Below are 20,170 nucleotides of genomic sequence, written 5' to 3'. Positions count from 1 at the left end.
TGTGTGTTTAAAATTATCCATAATACACAATTGGTGAGAATGTAATATGATGCAGCTGCTATGGAAAACATCATGAAGTTCCCCCCAAAATTAAAAATAGAATTACCATCTAATCAGCAATCCCACTTCTGGGTATTTATCCAAGAGAATTGAAATCAGGATCTCAAAGAGATATGTGCACGCCCATGTTCACTATAGCATTATTCAAGAGTCAAAACATGGAAATGACCTAAATGTCCATTGACGGATGTATGGATAAAAAAAACCATGGTATACACAACCAATAGAACACATTCAACTTTAAAAAAAAAAGAAATCCTACCATATGTTATGATATAGATGAACTTGGAGGACATTATGCTGGTGAAACAAACCAGTCACAGAAGGACAAATACTGCATGATTCCACTTACATGAAGTATCTAGAATAGTCAAATTCATGGAAATGGAGAGTAGAATGGTGATTACAAGGGAAAGAAGGAAGTGGGAATGGGGAGTTACTGTTCAATGGGTATAAAATTTCAATTATACAAGATGAATAAGATCTAGAGATCTGCTGTACATTGCTGTGCCTGTAGTTAACAATACTGTAGACTTGTTTCGGCAGCATATAGACTAAAATCGCAACAATACAGAGATTAGCGTGGCCTCTGCACAAGGATGACACACAAATTCATGAAGCATTCCATATTTTAAAAAAATGATACGTATTGTGCTCTTTAAAAATCTGTTAAGAAGGTAGACTCATGTTAAATGTTTTTTAAAAAAGAAGAGGAAAACAAGTATCCATGATTAAAGTGTTAAAAAAAGACCTATGTACAAAACCTGGATCCACCATTTGTTGTCTATTTAATACTAACCAGGTCACTTAAACATTCTGAGTTACCATTTTATTCATATGTAAGGAAGTCTAAAATAAAAACAGTTTATAGATTGGTTTGTCATCTCTACTTCTGGAGCTTAATAATTGTTAATTGAAAAAAAGAAGAGGTTTGGGAATCAGAGGTGATCCCCCATTTAAATATCTGTCATTATTCTATGACATTAGGCCAGTACTTAGCTTCTCTGAGCCTTAGTTTCTTTCTTGTAAAGTGGGGATCATACCGGCATCATATCATTTTTCTGAGGACTATGTAAGGTTGGCACTGTATAAATAGGACCTTTTCTCCTCTACAAACCCATTTTGATTCCCAGTTGGAAATACTCTCCTGAAAGTTATACTTTGATTATTATTGTACCAATAATCTCCCTTGAATTATTATTTAATACTTTTTTAGATAAGACTCTGGGCCCCTTGAAAACAAAGATCATTCATATCCTCCATCTCATGGAAGGTATATTGCACATAGTTGGAGATCAATACATTTTGATGAATTGAATCCCTTAAGGAGATTAGATGTTACCTTCACAAACTGATTTATCTCCAGAAACTACCGACACTAAATGCTGTTGACATATATCACTTAAATATTGTAAAATGTACATAAGATCCTTGGGAAGGTGTCAGATTGTTTCCTGGACAGACCATAAACGTGACAGGTAGAAAAGGGAGTAGGATTTGTAATCCAGGATTATCAACACAGTGACCTGGGTAATTTATTGACAGGTGACAACCTATGGGATGACCGTTAGCTCCAGGTTTGGCAGTTCCTACGTGTAACACAAACATGTCACAGATTCTTCAGTAGGAAATTGTCTGTAGCATGAAGTGTCACGCGTCGTTCCAAAAATTGTGTAGCTATGAAGAACCACCTCACACATATCCCTGTTGTGCTGATGAGCAGCGGTAATGAAGTAGCGGTTTTTTCTACAGGTGCCATTCACCTTAAATCAGGTCAATAACGAGCATGGGAAAATGAACAGTCTCCAAAACACAATGGACTCCAAAAGAACCTATTTGAGGTGACAAACCAACCAACCTAAACTCTAGTTTCTAACAACATGGTGACAACATGGTTTTTACTTCTGAGAATTGTAAGGCCCTTTTCTCATAAAACCTGAAGAAAGCCAAAAGCAGTTCAATTAAAATGTCTAAATGTGATCGTCTGTTATCTATAGCTCAGTGGGACAGCTCAGCTCAAGAGAGGCCTATAGAGTTAAGCCACACACTCTTCCCAGAATATTCCCTAAAGATTCTTTGAAGCTATTAATTGTGCAGGTCACTGTAGCAAAACTCACTCCTCAGTGCTCTCCCTTGATGTTCACAAGCAAACACTAGAGTGCAGTGTAGATAAAGGGAGGCTTTCCCTCTAATTAAAAGAAAGATCATGATCTATAATTTCAAAGTCCATCAAACATAATCCTATAAAAGTATATGAGCTATGCATGAAGTTATAGGGTCTAGATCCCCCTCCAAAAAAGATACTAAAATTAAATCAAGCTCAGCTTATACCTTACAAAGTAAGACATTTGAAAGGAAATCATTGCAACATCATTAGTTCACCATAAAGTGAGGTGTTCATATTTTGCAAGACTAGGACAGCACTAAAATTATTGAAGTCTCCACACAATTGTGTCAAAGCATATTTGATGCCATAACTCACAGTTCTATTGACATTCTTGGTTTACATTAAATATGTTATGTATTGTGATGTGGGAATTTTATTTCATTTCCTGGAAAATTTTATGCTTAAGAAGGGATGCGAAGCAATGGCAATATATTCCATAGAGTTTTCTTCAATTTACATTATTACATTCTGAAGCGAGTTGAAATATGGCAAGGCTTTATGTAACTGAAATTTTCTATTATTTTCATGGATTGAAATGGGAAAGGGAGTGGAAAATAAATGTGGAAGAGAACAAAACAAATCCATTGTGGTCATATGTTGCCATAATCAGGAAAACCCTGTAGAATTGTTTTAGAGAGAATTTGAACAAATGACTCCATACATTTAGCAGAGGCTGCACTCACTACAATAAACTAGAGTTTAATTTCACCTTTAAAAACATCTGTTAAAAGTCAAAATAAGATTCATTATCCATGAAATAGAAATCATAATTCCAACATACATATCACAGAAAATTTTTGTGACATTAAAAAATGAGCTGGTGTACACGGGAGATCGAGAAGCTCTATAAAAAGCAAAGGAGCATAAACATATAAGTGATAACCAAGAGGATGATCATTCTCTATTTATCAGACAAAAATAGATAACATTACACCCGGCATGTAACAAAGTACTAAGCACAGAGTAACCGTCTATTATACTTCTGAACTGAAATATTAATTGGTGTTGGACAGGCACACTGCTTTAAGCAAAATTAAGCACAAAATGAATCTGGAGCATCTTCTAATGCCGGAATGTAAGGATATATTCCAAAAACAAAAATGAGAACAAAAACAAAAAAACCACCCCACAATGACATGACGTAACATGTCAAAGGAACTCAAGAACCAGATGAAAGAACTCCCAATGGCCAAAGCTGCAACAATCTGAGCGTCAAAATAAATAAAATAGAATTGGATTAGAATCCAAAATATAGAATAAAGATCTATGGGTCTGTAGTGTATTCAACAAATTTAAAAATGAATGGGGGAGAAGAAACAAACCTCCTGTGCAGAAAAATTCCAAATAACTTATGTAGATATTTCATCCTCAAGGAGAGGAGCCTAACTCCCCACCCATTAAGTCTGGGCTGTGGATAGTGAGCTCCTTTCAAAGAGTATGGGTGGGAAACAAAAGGGGGGAAAAGGAGTAACTTTATAGTGGAGAAATCTGACACCACCACCCCAGCAGGTGATCAACCTCAACAGTGATAAGTCATGTTGATGGTGTATACCTTTGATATGATGTGATGAGAATGGCATTTTTACCTCTGTGGTTTTCCACCCCAAAATCCATAACCCCAGCCTAACCGTGAGATAAACATCAAACAAATCCCAATTAAGGGACGTTATACAAAACATCTAAACTGTACCCCTCAAAACTGTCAAAATCATCAAAAACAAGGAAAATCTGAGAAATTGTCACTATCAAGAGAAGCCTAAGGAGACATGACAATGAAAGCTAATGTGTTATGCTTGATGGGACCCTGGAACAGAAAAATGGCATTAAGTTAAAATTAAGGAACTCTGAATAAATTATGGACTTTAGTTAATAATAATGTATCAATATTGGTTCATTAATTGTAACAAATGTACTAGAGTAATGCAAGATATTAATAATAGGGAAACTAGATGTGGAGGGTGGAGTTTAAGGGAATTTTCTGTATTATCTATTCATGGCTTCTATAAATCTAAAACTAAATCTAAAACTTTAATTTAAAAAGAAAGAGGCCTATCAGGTGCCTGGGTGGCTCAGTCGGTTAAGTGTCTGACTCTTGATTTTGGCTCTGGTCATGATCTCGTGTTATGGGATCAAGCCCCACAATGAGCTCCGTGCTCAGCAGGGAATGTGCTTGAGATTCTCTCTCTCCCTTTCCTTCTACCCCTCCAACCACTCATGCTCTCTCTCTCTCTAAAATAAAAATAAAATCTTTTTTTTTTAAAAAGAAAGAGGCCTATCAAATATGCCTTTTTCTTTTCTTTATAAGTGGCACAAGAAATAGCAGCAACTTGTCCTCCAACTTGGAGAGAATATCTCTATGTGTTCCTGAACATTGGATTTCTAGAAACTTCACTAAGATGACAGTCTCCTGAAAGATTGGGGGGTTTATCACCCACCTTCTGGCTCACATATGTCTTCCTAAGGCATAAAAAGTACTTTACTAACAAAAATACTAATCCAAAAAGATATATTCACCCCTATGTTTATTGCAGCATTATTTACAATACTTAAGATATGGAAGCAACCCAGCTGTCCATCAATAGACAAATGGATAAGGAAGATGTTGTGTGTATATACACACACACATATATACATACACTGTTGTGTATACACACACACACACACACACACACACACACATATATATATATATATATATATACAGAGGAATATTACACAGCCATAAAAAAGGATGAGATCATGCCATTTGTGACAACATGGATAGACCTAGAGGGGATTATGTTTAAGTGAAATAAGTCAGATTGAGAAAAACAAATACCATATGATTTTACTCATAAGTGGAATAAAAAAAAAAAAGAACAAATGAATAAACAAAAAAAGCAGAATCAGACCTATATATACAGAGAACAAACTGATGGTTGCCAGAGGAGGGGGGGTTGAAGATTAGGAAAATGGGAGATACAGGCTTCCAGTTATGGCATGAATAAGTCATGGAATAAAAGGCACAGCATAGGGAATATAGTCAGTGATATTGTAACAGTGTTATATGGTGACAGATAGGAGCTACACTTGTGGCAAACATAGCATACTGTATAAACGTCTTGAATTACTGTGTTGTACACCTGAAATTAATGTAACGTTGTATGTCAACTATACTCACATTTTTAAAAATGGCCGAATCAGACCTGTAGCTACAGAGAACAAACTGATAGTTGCCAGAGGGGAAAGGGGTGGGGAGATGGGCAAAATGGGTGAAGGGCAGTGGAAGGGGGGGGAAAGGGTACTTTACTACATGTTGCACATTATATCCAGTCAGCGTGATGTCCCCAATGTAGGGGTCTACAGTGACATTTTGTCAAATATCAAAGCAATCTTGACCTCTGAAAACTATATCGTAGCAGAGAGCAGGCACGTTGACACAGTGAGGCAAAACAGTGAAGGGGTAAAGCAAATACCTTTGGCGGTCCTTACAATATGGAGAAAAAAACACTGACCAGGTCAATAATTGCATATCAGGTGCCAGAATCTATGCTAATTTTCTTTAGTAAAGATATCTTGAATAACAACTGTAGTCTCCACCTAATAAAATTCACAATAATCCACAGTCATTCTCCAAAATCTATCCAACTCCTGCATAAGCCAAACAGGCAAGCTAAAAAAGAGTGTGCTAGGTATTACCCCCTCTCATTTTTTTGTCTTTGATCCTACAGAGATTTGGTATTGCTTCCGGTTTACTATCGTGATGAGCAGAAAAGTTCTGAAGTTTCCATGAGCCCTTCCTACCATGATGGCCCTAACCCCATGGGTCAAAGGCCAATGTGAGGATTCTTCCAAGTGTCAAGTATTTCTAATCCAATTATGAATTCAGAAACTAGTGACAGGACAGTGAAGTGAGCCTATGAACTAGCTGGGTATACTGTGAATCACACCTAGGTTGGCTCCATGTATCACCTGATCACAGCTGCAGTGGTGTCTGGGGTCACCAAGAATTAGCAACAATTTAGAACCAATGTTTAGCAATTCCCAAAGGTCTGGGTACTTTTCCCTAATGCGGAGACACTCTAGTAAATTTACGCAGGCTTGAAGCTACATTCCCAGTTTATACCTATGGCAACGTTGCAGGATTCTTTCCTCAAGAGAAACTGACTTTCCCTTCGGTCAAAAAGCTCTGGGTCTGTGAACAGGTTTAGGTCTGGAAACCTAGTGAAAGGCCATGACCCTCCTCAAGCATTTAATTGCTAGTCCTTGAGGGTTTTCTGTTATAATCAAGCAATGTCCTCATAGACTTCCCATCTATTCCATTCCTAGGAAATGTGATCAATTTTCTATAGGTTCTGATTATTGTTATGTCCCTGCTGACCTTTCTAATGAATGTGCCTACTTGTCTTTCTTCAACTGGTCACTTGGCTTCTGATACTCTAACATCCCATCATCTCTACTAAAATCAAGGAATCTGTATCAATGATGACATTACCTAGAATAATGCTTGGCTACAAAGGAGAGCAACCCCAGATCTTTTCAAGAATGCAGGTGATCCCCTCCTTGTTGTATATGTCATCATCTTGGTGGGCCTTTTAATTCTTAATACCATGCCATGCAAGCACTGGTATCTCAGCCTCATTAAGCACAGGCCAGCACTGAATTTAGGGTTTGGTCAACCAACCAAAGAAATTGTTAGAGTCACTTCCAACTCCCTGAGCTAGCACAGTCAATGCAGAATTTCAGTAATTGCACCCATATCAATGTCTTTAGTCCCACACTTCTAGTATTGTTTCAATCTTCCTTGGTCTAACACCCTTAGAATCTACTTCCACATACATTCCCTAGATTACGGATTATAATCAGCAAACTTGGCAATTCTATTTCTTCTCGAATCATACTCTGTACCTGACTCCAGAAGCATACTGAGATTTGGCCCAGTTATGGGTCAAATGATGACAAGGGGTGGATATGGGAAAGCATGAACATCCCCCTTGCAAGACCTGTACCCAAGGTAAGTTTGTCGTGGGTCTTCAAGCAAAGAAATTCTCATACCCTTAGACACAGCTGAGAAAGCTATTTTCACTGGCAAGAAAGACTCAGAGTGACTTGGGGAGTTGAAGACTGTTTTATCTGATTCCAACCAGATGTCCTCATTTTAGTTTTCAGAGTTCCAGTCTTTCCTAGTTAATTCCCTAACTTTCAGATGAGAAAATTTTAAGGCTATTGATTCAACTGATGTTGTAGTTCTGCAATGCTTACATTAAATTTTGTGTTTAGTTTTCAGCCATGAAATTTCTCCAATTCCAAGATCATGATGTAAGGAAAGATCTGAGATTATCATTTTTTTCTTTCTGCAAGCACTCCAATTTCTTTTAGACAAATGTCTTAGCTCTCATAGTCATCACTTTTGCCCTAACAGTCAAGTACACCAGCCATTTGGACTCCCAAGGCATTTGGTTCACATTGGTACTTCATCACAATGACAGATGATGGATAGCTTCATTAATTGTGATGTTACTGTATGCCATGGATTATCTTCCCATTTCCTACTGACAAAAAGTGCAGCACTGCACCAAAGCCCAAGGACATGATCAGACCAGTCTCCAAAATCTTATCTTTAAAGGTTTTTCTCCTAGGACCATTCCCACCACCAATTCTATAGCTGCTCATGTCCAAACAAGAACCAGAAGCCACACAGTAATTAGAACATGGAAATTCTAGTACAAAGAATTATCAACCAGTAAAAGGTGGTTAACTACTAAAAGGAGGAAAGAGGACTGTAAGGGGTTCAGAAGTAGCAAATGCAGAAAGCAATAGGAACATGCAGCCTAACAATGGCCAGAGGCCAGGTGCTTGAGCTGGTCTACAGAAACAATACACCCAGTTCTGAAGAAGCTTGCCTGAGGGTGCAGGTAAGCCAGAGGACTGATGGCTATTTTTTTAAAATATTTATTTATTTATTTGAGGGAAAGAGAGAGAGAGACCCCGCGCAAGCACATGTACGGGGGGGCGGGGGGGACAAAGGGAGAAGGAGAGAGAAACTAAGTAGATTCCGTGCTGAACGCTGAGCACAGAGCCCAACACCGGGCTGGATCTCATGACCCTGAGATCATGACCTGAGCCTAAACCAAGTGTTGGACGCTTAACCAACTGCACCACCCAGGCACCCCTGATGGCTATTTTTAAAGTGTGAGCTATGTAGACAAGAAGGCCAAGAACTAAACAGGTGCATGAATTTGGGCAGCTATTACACTGTGGTGTCTGGGAAGCAGTCACTAGATGGACCTAGAAGTGCACACACACTGAGAGCAAAACCTGTGAAAGATGCAGGAAAACTGGAGCAAGGTAGGCAGAGAAGGGCCTCAGACCATGATCCAGGTCTGGCGCAGGTGACAGGTAAAATAAAGGGGAAGAAAAGGAGGATTGGCAGGAAAGACTCAGACTGTAGTGTAACTCTATGAAAGTCTCACTTAGCCCAATGGTTGTCCATAGAGGAGTCCCTCACAGGCCGGAAATAGCCCTTTTATCACCACCATGGTCAGTCATTAGTTGAGGGTTGCCTTGAAAGGCAACCTCACTCAAAGCAGCAGAAGATCCTGAAGACACCCACAGTCAGGAATTTTCAGCTAACTGCACTCCCCACGGTGAGTTCTCTCTTGATGGGAAATCTGAGCACATTCCTCCATGGCTGCCACCAAAGTTAGATCCAGTTGCTAACAAGGAGATAAGTGTGGCCATAGTAGATAGGGTATTAATAGGTTGGGACTAGAGAGAGAGAAGTGAGACACCCAGGGTGCAAAATTCAAAGAGGCACTTGCTCTCAGGTGCCCACAATGCACTTGCACGCGTCTAAAGTGAGTGCCTCCAATTTTGCAATCTGTGTGCCTCACTTGCCTCTCCTGAGTCCCATCCCTGCCCAAATCCACTATTCAGGTACTGCAATTAACTTTATTATATTTGCTTTTTCACATTTTTATTCACCCAACAATCCACCTTAATTTTTTATGTATTTTGAAATATACCTCATCTCTGAATATATCTCCTTTTTTATTAATTAGAGTTTACCATTTTTTATAGTTCCATTTTTTAGATAAAATTATATACAGTAAAGTATATCTTCACTGGATATTTAGTGAGTTATAAAAAATGCATACATCTATTTAACACAAACCTCTGTCAAGATATATAACAAGACAGTTCCCACATGCCCCTTCCCAGTGAGTGTCCAACCCCTACCCTAGAGACAACCACAGTTACAAGTTTTTTTATTATCAGAGACTCATTTTGCCTCTCCTAGAAATTCATATAATGGCGTCCTATAGCATAACTATGATGTGTAAAGAAGATACATTTGTGTTTCTGTACAGTTAGAGTTTTCCAAACAAATTTTGCTGAAACTTGGCACCTGGGTTAAGAGTTAGTCATTATAAAGTAATTTATACCAGTTCACCTGGAAAGATTGGCCCGACCCCAGAGGTATGTGTCTACTTTTCACAAAGGATGAAGCCCAGACCTATAGAGTCACTGGATTCTGTTATTTTCCTCAAAAGAACAATGGTTGGTTGGTTGTTTGGGTGGTTGGTCTGTGTCAGCAAACAGCTTAGCTGGACTAAAATCCCCAAAATCTGTCTTCCCTTTGATGAGTGGAAGCTGAAATCTGTGTTAAGTGTTTGTTTGTTTTTAAATCCTTAGCTGGATTGCTTATCCTCCACCCATATATACATAGTTCAGAGGTCAGCCAGAGAATTGATAAGAGTTTATATGCAGAATGTAAGTCTTCAGCTCTCTGACTCTCCTCTTCCTGAGACTGACATCTCTTCTACTTTCAGTCTGCTGTGGTCATCCAAACCCTATCCTCTGGTTTTTCAAGCCAGTAAGACTGCACATTTCTACCAGGGTTTCAGTTATCCTATATGATGCTGACAGGGGTCTGCATTCAGGCAAAGGATCAACCAGTGTCATTTCCTTCTTCAAATAGTTGTTTTTTTACAGTTTTAAGAGTGTTTATAACTGTTATCTGTAGGATACAAAACTTTCTTCACATTGAGCTTTTTTAAAGGCTCAGAAAAAAATAGCATATGTCAAATCTATTTTTCATATCATTTGGGTAGCATATTGTGTTTTCCTAAATGACTGCAACATTACCTCCCCCAGTCCTCTTTTAGTTTCCAAAGTGACTTTAGCAGTCCTCCCACCAAGAGCCGTCATCTGTGTACCCCGTCCTCTTGAATCTGGGTGGGGGCTTGTGCCCATTCTGACCACTAGAGTACAGTGGAAGTGAGGCCTTATGACTTCAAGTCTAGGTCTTTACAAGGATATGCATCCACATGGCTTTCTCCTGAGATGTTAGCTCTGGGGGGCTGAACCAGCGAAAAGCCTTTATTTACCACCAAGTAAGTGAGTGAATGAGCCTTCAGATTATGCCAGATTCCAGCCTTTGAGTCTTCCAACTGACCCTAGACATCACGGAACGGAAACAAGCTGGTCACATTCTGTTCTCGCCAAACTACTGACCCATAAAATTCACGGTTGGTTTTTACCAGTAAGTTTTGGGGTGATTTATTACAGAACAATAAATGACCACAATGACTTAGATGTTAGGATAATCCAGCTCTGACATCTGTAACAACAATGATTTCCAGTTTTATTTGGGTTGATGTGGAGGCATAAAGAGATGCCCCCTTTCTCTCTCACGATTCCCTCCTAAAGTTGCAAGTTAAGAAAATGAAGTCAAATTTCCCAGATAGATGAGGACTGTTGTTGACTGAAATGTATTCCTTCATTAGGACCTCCTGCCCCTTGGAAATTTTAAGTAACTTGAACCTGAATTCTCTGTCTCTAAGAATCAATAATTTAATATTTATCTGGAGTATTTATGAGTTAATTATAACACTTCCTGGAATATCATATATGCAAGATTAATCTTTTACTAAAGAGTCAGCATTATTTGAATTCTAAATAGGACATGAATGCTTTTAGAACAAATTCAATAAAGAAAGAGTTTAACAAATTCTATCCTTTGTCAAAGAATAAACTGTGTATTAGTAAACAAGTAATAATAATAATAATAATAATAAAGTATAAGTGCATAGCTCCATACCCAGGGGGGGGAAATCTAAGTTATAGTGATAAACTCCTTTTTGGAGGAGAAAATTTGAGAATGGATTCAACATCAAGGGGAATTATGTAAAATCTGTTGTAAAAAAGTGGATTAATGTTTTGAAAGATAAAACTTCCATGCTACATTTCTTTTAAGTTGTTCATATTTTCTTCAAAAGTTATTGATATACATGAACTAAAATTCATCTAAAATCTATCACATACAATGACAGAAGAAAACAAGAGAGGTAGGTAAAGATAATGGGATATTAATGCTAGTGTGGTTAAAGTCAAACTCATTTATCACTAATGGCAATGTAAATTGGTACAATGTTTTTGGAGAGCCATTTGGCAATGCCTATCAAGAGGAATAAAAATGTTCATATCTGATGAGTCAGGGATCCCACTGCTGGGATATGAAAGCATTAAGTATGAAGCTTTTTATTACATAAATTTTTTAGACTCAAAAAAATAACAACAATCTAAATGTTGAACAACTAGGGAATGGTTTTAAAAAGCCAATGGACTTTTACACGGTTATTAAAAATAATAATTTTAAAGGCTATGTAGTACCATGGAAAATATGCTAGTTTTTGTGAAAAAGCATTAATTGATAATAGAATAATACAAATAGAAAACATTACCATACCAAATTTAAAAAATAAATATAAATGTGGGCAAGTACTAGAGGGGAACACATAAAAATAAAAATGTGTTGATTTTTAGGAGTTGTGACATCTTCATCAATTAATTTTACCTTTTAAAATTCTGGTATCCTTTAATTTGGCAACAATACTGATTGTACAATAAATTATAATAGACTCATACTCCTTAAAACACTGTTGGCTATTTATTTAGATCTCTGTCATCTCTGACAGCATTAATAAAACATTATGCTAACCATTTTAATAGGTGGTTATCTCATTGTGGTTTTGATTTCAATTTCCCTGATAACTTGTGATATTAAACATCTTTTCATGTACCTGTTGGCCATTTGTATATATTCTTTGGAAAAATGTCTATTCAGTTCCTCAGCTCATTTTTTAATTTGATTGTTTGGGGTTTTTGTTAATGAGTCATATAAGTTCTTTATATATTTTGAATATTAACCCCTTATCAGATGTATGATATGCAAATATTTTCTCCCATTCTGTAAGTTTCTTTCTCATTTTGTTGATTGTTTCTTTTGCTTCACAAAAGCTTTTTCATTTAATGTACTCCCTTGTTAGAATGACTATCATCAAAAAGACAAGCGATAACAAGTGTTGATAATGATATAAAGAAAAGGGAACACTGCACTGCTGGTGGGAATGTAAACTGGTACAGCCATGATGGAAACAAGGATGGAGATTCCTCAAAAAATTAAAAATAGGACTATTGTATGATCCAGAAATCCCATTCCTGGACATATATCTAAATGAAATAAAAAGAGGATATCAAAAAGATATTTGTACTCCCATGTTTATTGCAGTATTATTCACAAAAACCAAGATGTGGAAACTTAAGTGTCTATCAGTGAGTGAAGTTATGATGTGATATATGTGTGTGTGTGTGTGTGTGCGTGCGTGCACATATATATACAATGGAATATTATTCAGTCATGAGAAAGAAGGAAATCCTCCCATTTGGGACAACATGCATGGATCTTGAGGAAATTACACTAAGTGAAATAAGTCAGAGAAAGACAAATACCATATGATATCATTTTTATGTGGAATCTAAAAAGACCGAATTCATAGAAATAGAGTAGAATGGTGGTTACCAGGGGCTGGGGCTGGGGATAGGAGAAGTGAAGAGATTTTCATTAAAGGAACAAACTTTCAGTTAGAAAATGAATAAGCTCTGGGAATCTAAGGCACAGCATTGTGATTTTAGTTAACAATAGTGTATTGTATACTTGAAAAGTGCTAAGAGAGTAAATCTTAAAAATTCTCACCATAAAAAATAAATGGTAATTATATGACGTGTTGGAGGTGTAGCTAATGCTATGGCAGTAATCTTATTGTAATATACAAGTGTATCAAATCAATACATTGTACATCTTAAATTTGCACAATGTTATAGGTTAATTACATATCAATAAAACTGGAAAAAATTATGCAGCAACTCATATATAGCTGCTAAGGGAGTGAACTGTTTAATGAGTGGAAATTTCCTAAAGCTAAAAGTTTTCAGCTTAAATAGATAATACATATACACGTGGCAGACCTTTGCTTCTTGGAAGCCCTATGATTTGAGTAGACTATCCTAATAAACGAAAAATATTTTGTCTAACAGTCCTGAGTCTGCTCCAAATTTTACAAGCTTTTTGCAATTTTTTTCAAAATCTGCATTTTGTTTTAACATAGCATTAATGCGTACTATCCTCTTTTGACAATGGATCTTATAAGGAAAGGTAAAAACAGAAGGGGTTTGGAGTTACAGGTATAAGACACAGTTAAGCAAGTATTTAATAAAAAGGAGACTAAGTTTCACCTACGTGATGATTTTGTTTGAGATGAACCTATTAATGGTCCCATAGTACAGGAGTTCTTAAACTGTACTATACTTTAGAAAACTTGAGGTTTGGAGTTTTAAAAATATAACTTGCACACCCAGTCCATATGTGTAAGGATGATGCTTCAGTATATCTCACCTGTGGCCCAGATCTACATTGTAACAAAGGTCAAAAGTGATTCTGATACAGGTGGTCCAAAGACCATGCCTGGGAAAATTTGATATAAAATTTAAATGAATATGCCTGGCTTCTCTTTCCAGATAGTCCTCATCTGGTCAAAAAGGGGAAGAAAAAAATATATATATACATATATATATATATCACCTCCATGATATTCTTCATTGTTTAATTTCATTGCTTTACCCCAACTGAAAGAGAACATGGGAAAACAAAAACCATTTTAAGACAGAAAGACAGGGCGCCTGGGTGGCTCAGTTGGTTAAGCGACTGCCTTCGGCTCAGGTCATGATCCTGGAGTCCCTAGATTGAGTCCCGCATCGGGCTCCCTGCTCGGCGGGGAGTCTGCTTCTCCCTCTGACCCTCTTCCCTCTCATTCTCTCTCTCAAATAAATAAATAAAATCTTTAAAAAAAAAGAGAGAGAAAGATATTCAATTGGATGTTACGATTTGCAAAATGTTCTATATGACAATACATACTAAATTTACAATACATACTAAATACATACTAAAATTATCTATAGAAAACAGTGGGAATTTACCTGGTAAGCCCGGGTGAGGGCAGGGTGATCAATAGGCTACTGCTCAGACTTTCTCTCTGTCCTCGGTTCTGTTCAGACTCCCATCTGGTCAGAGTTAAGGCAGCAGTACTGCCACCAGCTCCCCATCTCAATCCCTCACCGCCTCTGACTGTGCTTTCCATTCAAGGGTGATTGCCTTGATACATACCAAGCTTGGTACGTACAGAAATAGGCCTTAAAAAGGAAAAAAAAAATAACTAAGGATTCTGGCCCTCCATAAATAAATAAATAAATAAATAAATAAATAAATAAATAAATAAAATTGGAGCAAAAGAAACCTATTTTAAAAATTCCATAATCATCAAGCAAAACCAACCAAATTAGTAGAAGTTGTAAACATGAATGTTTTTCCTGCTCTCCCACTTCCCATGGGTCTTTAATGTTGGAAATTTGGAACATTCTCACTTTCTAAAGAAAATTTTAAAAACCTTAAAATGCATGATGGGTTTAGCATTTCCATGTTTTGGCCTTCACTCTTTCTGTACCTGGAGCCATTGGAAGCCTAGTGCATGCAAAGTGTCTAAAAAAGAAAAAGAAAAATATTTAGAACTAACTGATGGCAAAAGGATCACTGAAGATGTGATGTGTCTAGTATCCAAGATCCATAAAGAACTTATCAAACTCAACACCCAAAAAACAAAGAATCCAGTTAAGAAATGGGCAGAATACATGAACAGACATTTCTCCAAAGAAGACATACAAATGGCCAACAGACGCATGAAAAAATGCTCCACATCAACTCGGCATCAGGGAAATACAAATCAAAACTACAATGAGATACCACCTCACATCAGTCAGAATGGCTAAAATTAACAAGAGAGAAAACAACAAATGTTGGGGAGAATGCAGAGAAAGGCGAACCCTCTTACACTGTTGGTGGGAATGCAAGCTTGTCCAGCCACTCTGGAAAATAGTATGGAGGTTCCTCAAGAAGTTAAAAATAGAGCTACCCTATGACCCAGCAATTGCACTACTAGGTAGTTACCCCAAAGATACAGAGGTAGTGAAAAGAAGGGACACCTGCACCCCAATGTTTACAGCAGCAATGTCCACAATAGCCAAACTATGGAAGGAGCTGAGATGTCCATTGATAGATGAATGGATAGAGAAGATGTGGTGTATATATATACAATGGAATGTTACTCAGCCATTAGAAAAGATGAATACTTAGCATTTTCATCCATGTGGATGGAACTGGAGGGTATTATGCTGAGCAAAATAAGTCAATCAGAGAAAGGCAATTATCATATGGTTTCACTCATATGTGGAATATAAGAAACTGCATAGAGGATCATAGGGGAATGGAAGGAAAACTGAATGGGAAGTCATCAGAGAGGAAGAAAACCATGAGAGACTCTTAACTATATGAAACAATACAAAGGTGCTGGAGGGGAGGTGGGTGGGGGGAATGGGGTAACTGGGTGATGGGCATTAAGGAGGGCACGTGATGTGATAAGCCCTGGATGTTACATGCAACTGATGAATTATTAACTCTTCATCTGAAACTAATGATGTAGGCTATGTTGGCTAATGGAATTTAAATTTAAAAAAGAATAACTCATGGCATAAAGGTTACTGAAAATGTGATATGTTCCAGATTGACTAGAAAGATCTATAAATGTCAAACTGTGTTGGCACCAAAACCCTGAACTGAACTGCGGGGTAGGGGATTGAGAAGAGTTAAGAAGAGAAATTAACAGAGCAAGGGAAAGGGAGAGAGGGAAGAGCAACAGAAATGGAAAAGGAAAGGTCATGGACACTTATAGGAACAATGGGAAAGTCTGCTGTGGATACAAAAAACAATCAGGCAAAATAAAAGACATGTTTTAAAAGAGAGAAAGCTACCAAATAGAACGTGACCATCTGAGAACATTCAGGGAAGAGCAAGTGGCATGAACTCACCTCAACAGCCCCTGAGAACTGGTATTATTCCATCTTCAGGAAGAAACCCTATGTAAGAAACATGGTGCCAGTTCCAGCAATGGAGAAATCTGTATTAAAAGACTATTCTAACCCTTTTGCAGAGAAATCCTGGAAGAAATATAAAAAGATTGGTGTCACCTTAAAAGACAATGGAGATCTACCTGCACCTTGCAACCTAAAATAGGAAAACTTTGAAAGAAAAATAAAATATCAATTCAAGCATTTTATATGACATCGGGAGTCATAAAGGAGGTGTTATATTCTTTGTAGATTCTGAGGCAAAAAGGTTCATCAGCAGCCCTATCATGAAGTCAAACTAGTTCAAAATATTGTCTTTGTTTGGTCTCAGTAAAAAGATCAGTCTGTCCAGCTTTGTCCCAAATGTGCAAAATCTGTGTTGCAGATGATATTTATGATGGCAACAAAGTGTGGTATATATTGGAGTAAAAAATATTCTGACATTTAAATTACACCTTCCACATTCCTGAAGTGTCACTTGGAGAATCAAAGAAATAGGTCAAGATGGCGAAGTATAAAGAATTCAAGAGGAGCTCCTTTAAAGGATAATTACCTTTGCTGACTCTCAGGAACAGATTTCAAGGGATTAATCTCTGTGTTTTGGGTTTTGTTTTTAAAATATGTGGAAAGATAAGAAAAAGCATGAAAATGGAGTCACCAGCAAAGCACTTTGCATTCAGAATTCTTCACAAATGTTTATAGCGTTCATGTGGCTCTCTGGCATGCTGCTGGAGCATATTATAGATTGCAGCTGAGAAAAAGACTTAAAAAGGTAAATGAATTTTTAACATCAGGGTTTTATCAAATTGCCTCAATTTTTGTTGAATTGCTGGACCCTAAGTGCCATGAGGATGTCTGTAATTAGCGAAGTTGTAAAATATCCCAAAAGCTAGCAGGAGGTTGAGTGAATGAAAGTTCCATGTCCCTCCTGACTTATGACAACATGGCTATCCTAAAAATGCCAACTTTGGCTGTGGTGTTTTTGGGGTTGTCTGAAGCTAAGTATTGAAAACATAGGCCAATGGGTTCAACATTGGAATAGGCTGACCAAGTTTTAAATACGCTATCAGGCTTGCCAGGCATGTTTTCACCTTTATATAAGAAATACTTTTTTTACCTAATGCAATTGACTTCTCAACTGCAACTGTTCAAATACACCCCAATTCTCAAAATTCTCTATCACTAATTCCTCTAGTCTTCATATCCACTGTTTTGCAATCAATATGTTGGGACGTTCAGTTAAAAAAGCAGACCTCAATGGCATGTGTGTATACACAAGGGTTACATTTAAAGAACAGCACAAGGGACCCCTGGGTGGTTCACTCGGTTAAGCGGCCGACTCTTGATTTTGGCTCAGGTCATAATCTCAGGGTTTCTGAGATGGAGCCCTGTGTCTGGTTCCACACTCAGCGAGGAGTCTGTTGGTGAATCTCCTTCTCCCCCTCTCCCTCTGCCCCTCCCCTCCTCCACCCCATGCTCGGTCCCACTCTCTCTCTCTCTCTCAAACAAATAAATTAATCTTTAAAAATAAAAATAAATAAATAAATAAAGAGCAGGACAAATGGGCCAGTCTTATCAGCAGGTTAGTGTATACCACAAAAGGAGCTCTTCCAGCCTCCTGGAAGGTCCTAGGTGTTGAAGTCCACAGACTTAGATCTAACCCATCCTGATAGGTACTAGATGAGTGGTCTTGATTAAGCTACTTAATTTCTTTGTGCCTCAAGTTTCTCGTGAATAAAATAGAGCTATATCACATAAGGTTGCTGTGAGGATTTAATGAGCTAATACGTGCACAAAACTTAGCCCAGGGACTAGCACCTGGCAAAGTCTCAATAGATATTAGATAGTAATTTCAATATTTTAACTAGATCGTTGTAAGTTATTTGGGTCCCTTGGGACTACTGTGGTCTAACTGAGCCTTAACTACTAGACAGAACTTCAACCTACAAAAAAATATTAGCCCAATATTAAAAATGCTCTAACAGAAAGAAATGTAAATTGAATAGTAGGGGAAGTGATGTGAATTTATGTAGGATTCAATGATGAATGGTAGAGGGGGGGAAACATTTCAAATTGATATAATTTCCAGATTAGGATTTCAGGCTAAAAAGACAACCGACAGAATGGGAGAAGATATTTGCAAATGACATATCAGATAAAGGGCTAGTATCCAAAATCTATAAAGAACTCATCAAACTCAACACCCAAAGAACAAAGAATCCAATCAAGAAATGGACAGAAGACATGAACAGACATTTTTCCAAAGAAGACATCCAAATGGCCAACAGACACATGAAAAAGTGCTCAATATCGCTCGGCATCAGGGAAATCCAAATCAAAACCTCAATGAGATACCACCTCACACCAGTCAGAATGGCTCAAATTAACAAGTCAGGAAACGACAGATGTTGGCGGGGATGCAGAGAAAGGGGAACCCTCCTACACTGTTGGTGGGAATGCAAGCTGGTGCAGCCACTTTGGAAAACAGTATGGAGGTTCCTCAAAAAGTTGAAAATAGAGCTACCATATGATCCAGCAATTGCACTACTGGGTATTTACCCCAAAGATACAAAAGTAGGGATCCGAAGGGCTACGTGCACCCCGATGTTTATAGCAGCAATGTCCACAGTAGCCAAACTGTGGAAAGAGCCAAGATGTCCATCGACAGATGAATGGATAAAGAAGAAGTGGTATATATATACAATGGAATATTATGCAGCCATCAAAAGGAATGAGATCTTGCCATTTGCAACGACGTGGATGGAACTGGAGGGTATTACGTTGAGTGAAATAAGTCAAACAGAGAAAGACATGTATCATATGATCTCACTGATATGAGGAATTCTTAATCGCAGGAAACAAACTGAGTGTTGTTGGAGTGGGGGTGGGGTGGGAGGGATGGGGTGACTGGGTGATGGACACTGGGGAGGGTGTGTGCTCTGGTAAGTGCTGTGAATTGTGCAAGACTGTTGAATCTCAGATCTGTACCTCTGAAACAAATAATGCAATATATGTTAAGAAAAAAAAAAAGAAGAAGAAGAAGGTAGCGGGAGGGGAAGAATGAAGCGGGGGAAATCGGAGGGGTAGACGAACCATGAGAGACGATAGACTCTGAAAAACAAACTGAGGGTTCTAGAGGGGAGGGGGGTGGGAGGATGGGTTAGCCTGATGGTGGGTATTGAGGAGGGCACATTCTGTATGGAGCACTGGGTGTTGTGCACAAACAATGAATCATGGAACACTTCATCTAAAACTAATGATGTAATGTATGGGGATTAACATAAGAATAAAAAAAAATGCTCAGACAGGATTTCAGGCTAAACAATTAAGACCTCTATCTAGAGGGGTATTTTGTTGCTTGTTTTAATCCCCAAAAGCTTTCTGAACCAAAAACCTTATAAAGGCATATGTATATTACTTACTTTTTAACTCTCCAAACAATTTTCTCAGAGTTTGAGTAATTATATTAATTTGGCCTTATATAAATTCTTCCTCCACAATTTTTAAGCACCTCAAGATATTAAAATAAAAATTAGAAAGCAATTTAAAAACATAAAGTAAGCCACTTACAAAGATTCAGATGCTACCTTTGGCAGTAAGCGCTTGGCCGGTAATTTGTAATTCTGCTTTCTCAACGCATTAGCGTCTTTAATATTCTGAGCAGTG

At 37.7% G+C, this 20,170-nt stretch overlaps 1 pseudogene; it reads left to right on the top strand.

Moving 5' to 3' along the window:
• The first annotated feature begins 594 nt into the window (after positions 1-594).
• Positions 595-694, top strand: LOC123860643 (U6 spliceosomal RNA; annotated as a pseudogene).
• Positions 695-20,170: the final 19,476 nt, after the last annotated feature.

This window comes from Mirounga angustirostris, unplaced genomic scaffold, assembly GCF_029215605.1.
Source record: "Mirounga angustirostris isolate CCGP_5_RB_7025 unplaced genomic scaffold, mMirAng1.0.hap1 SCAF_4, whole genome shotgun sequence".
Lineage (NCBI taxonomy): Eukaryota > Metazoa > Chordata > Mammalia > Carnivora > Phocidae > Mirounga > Mirounga angustirostris.
This window is presented reverse-complemented; position numbering and strand designations above follow the sequence as displayed.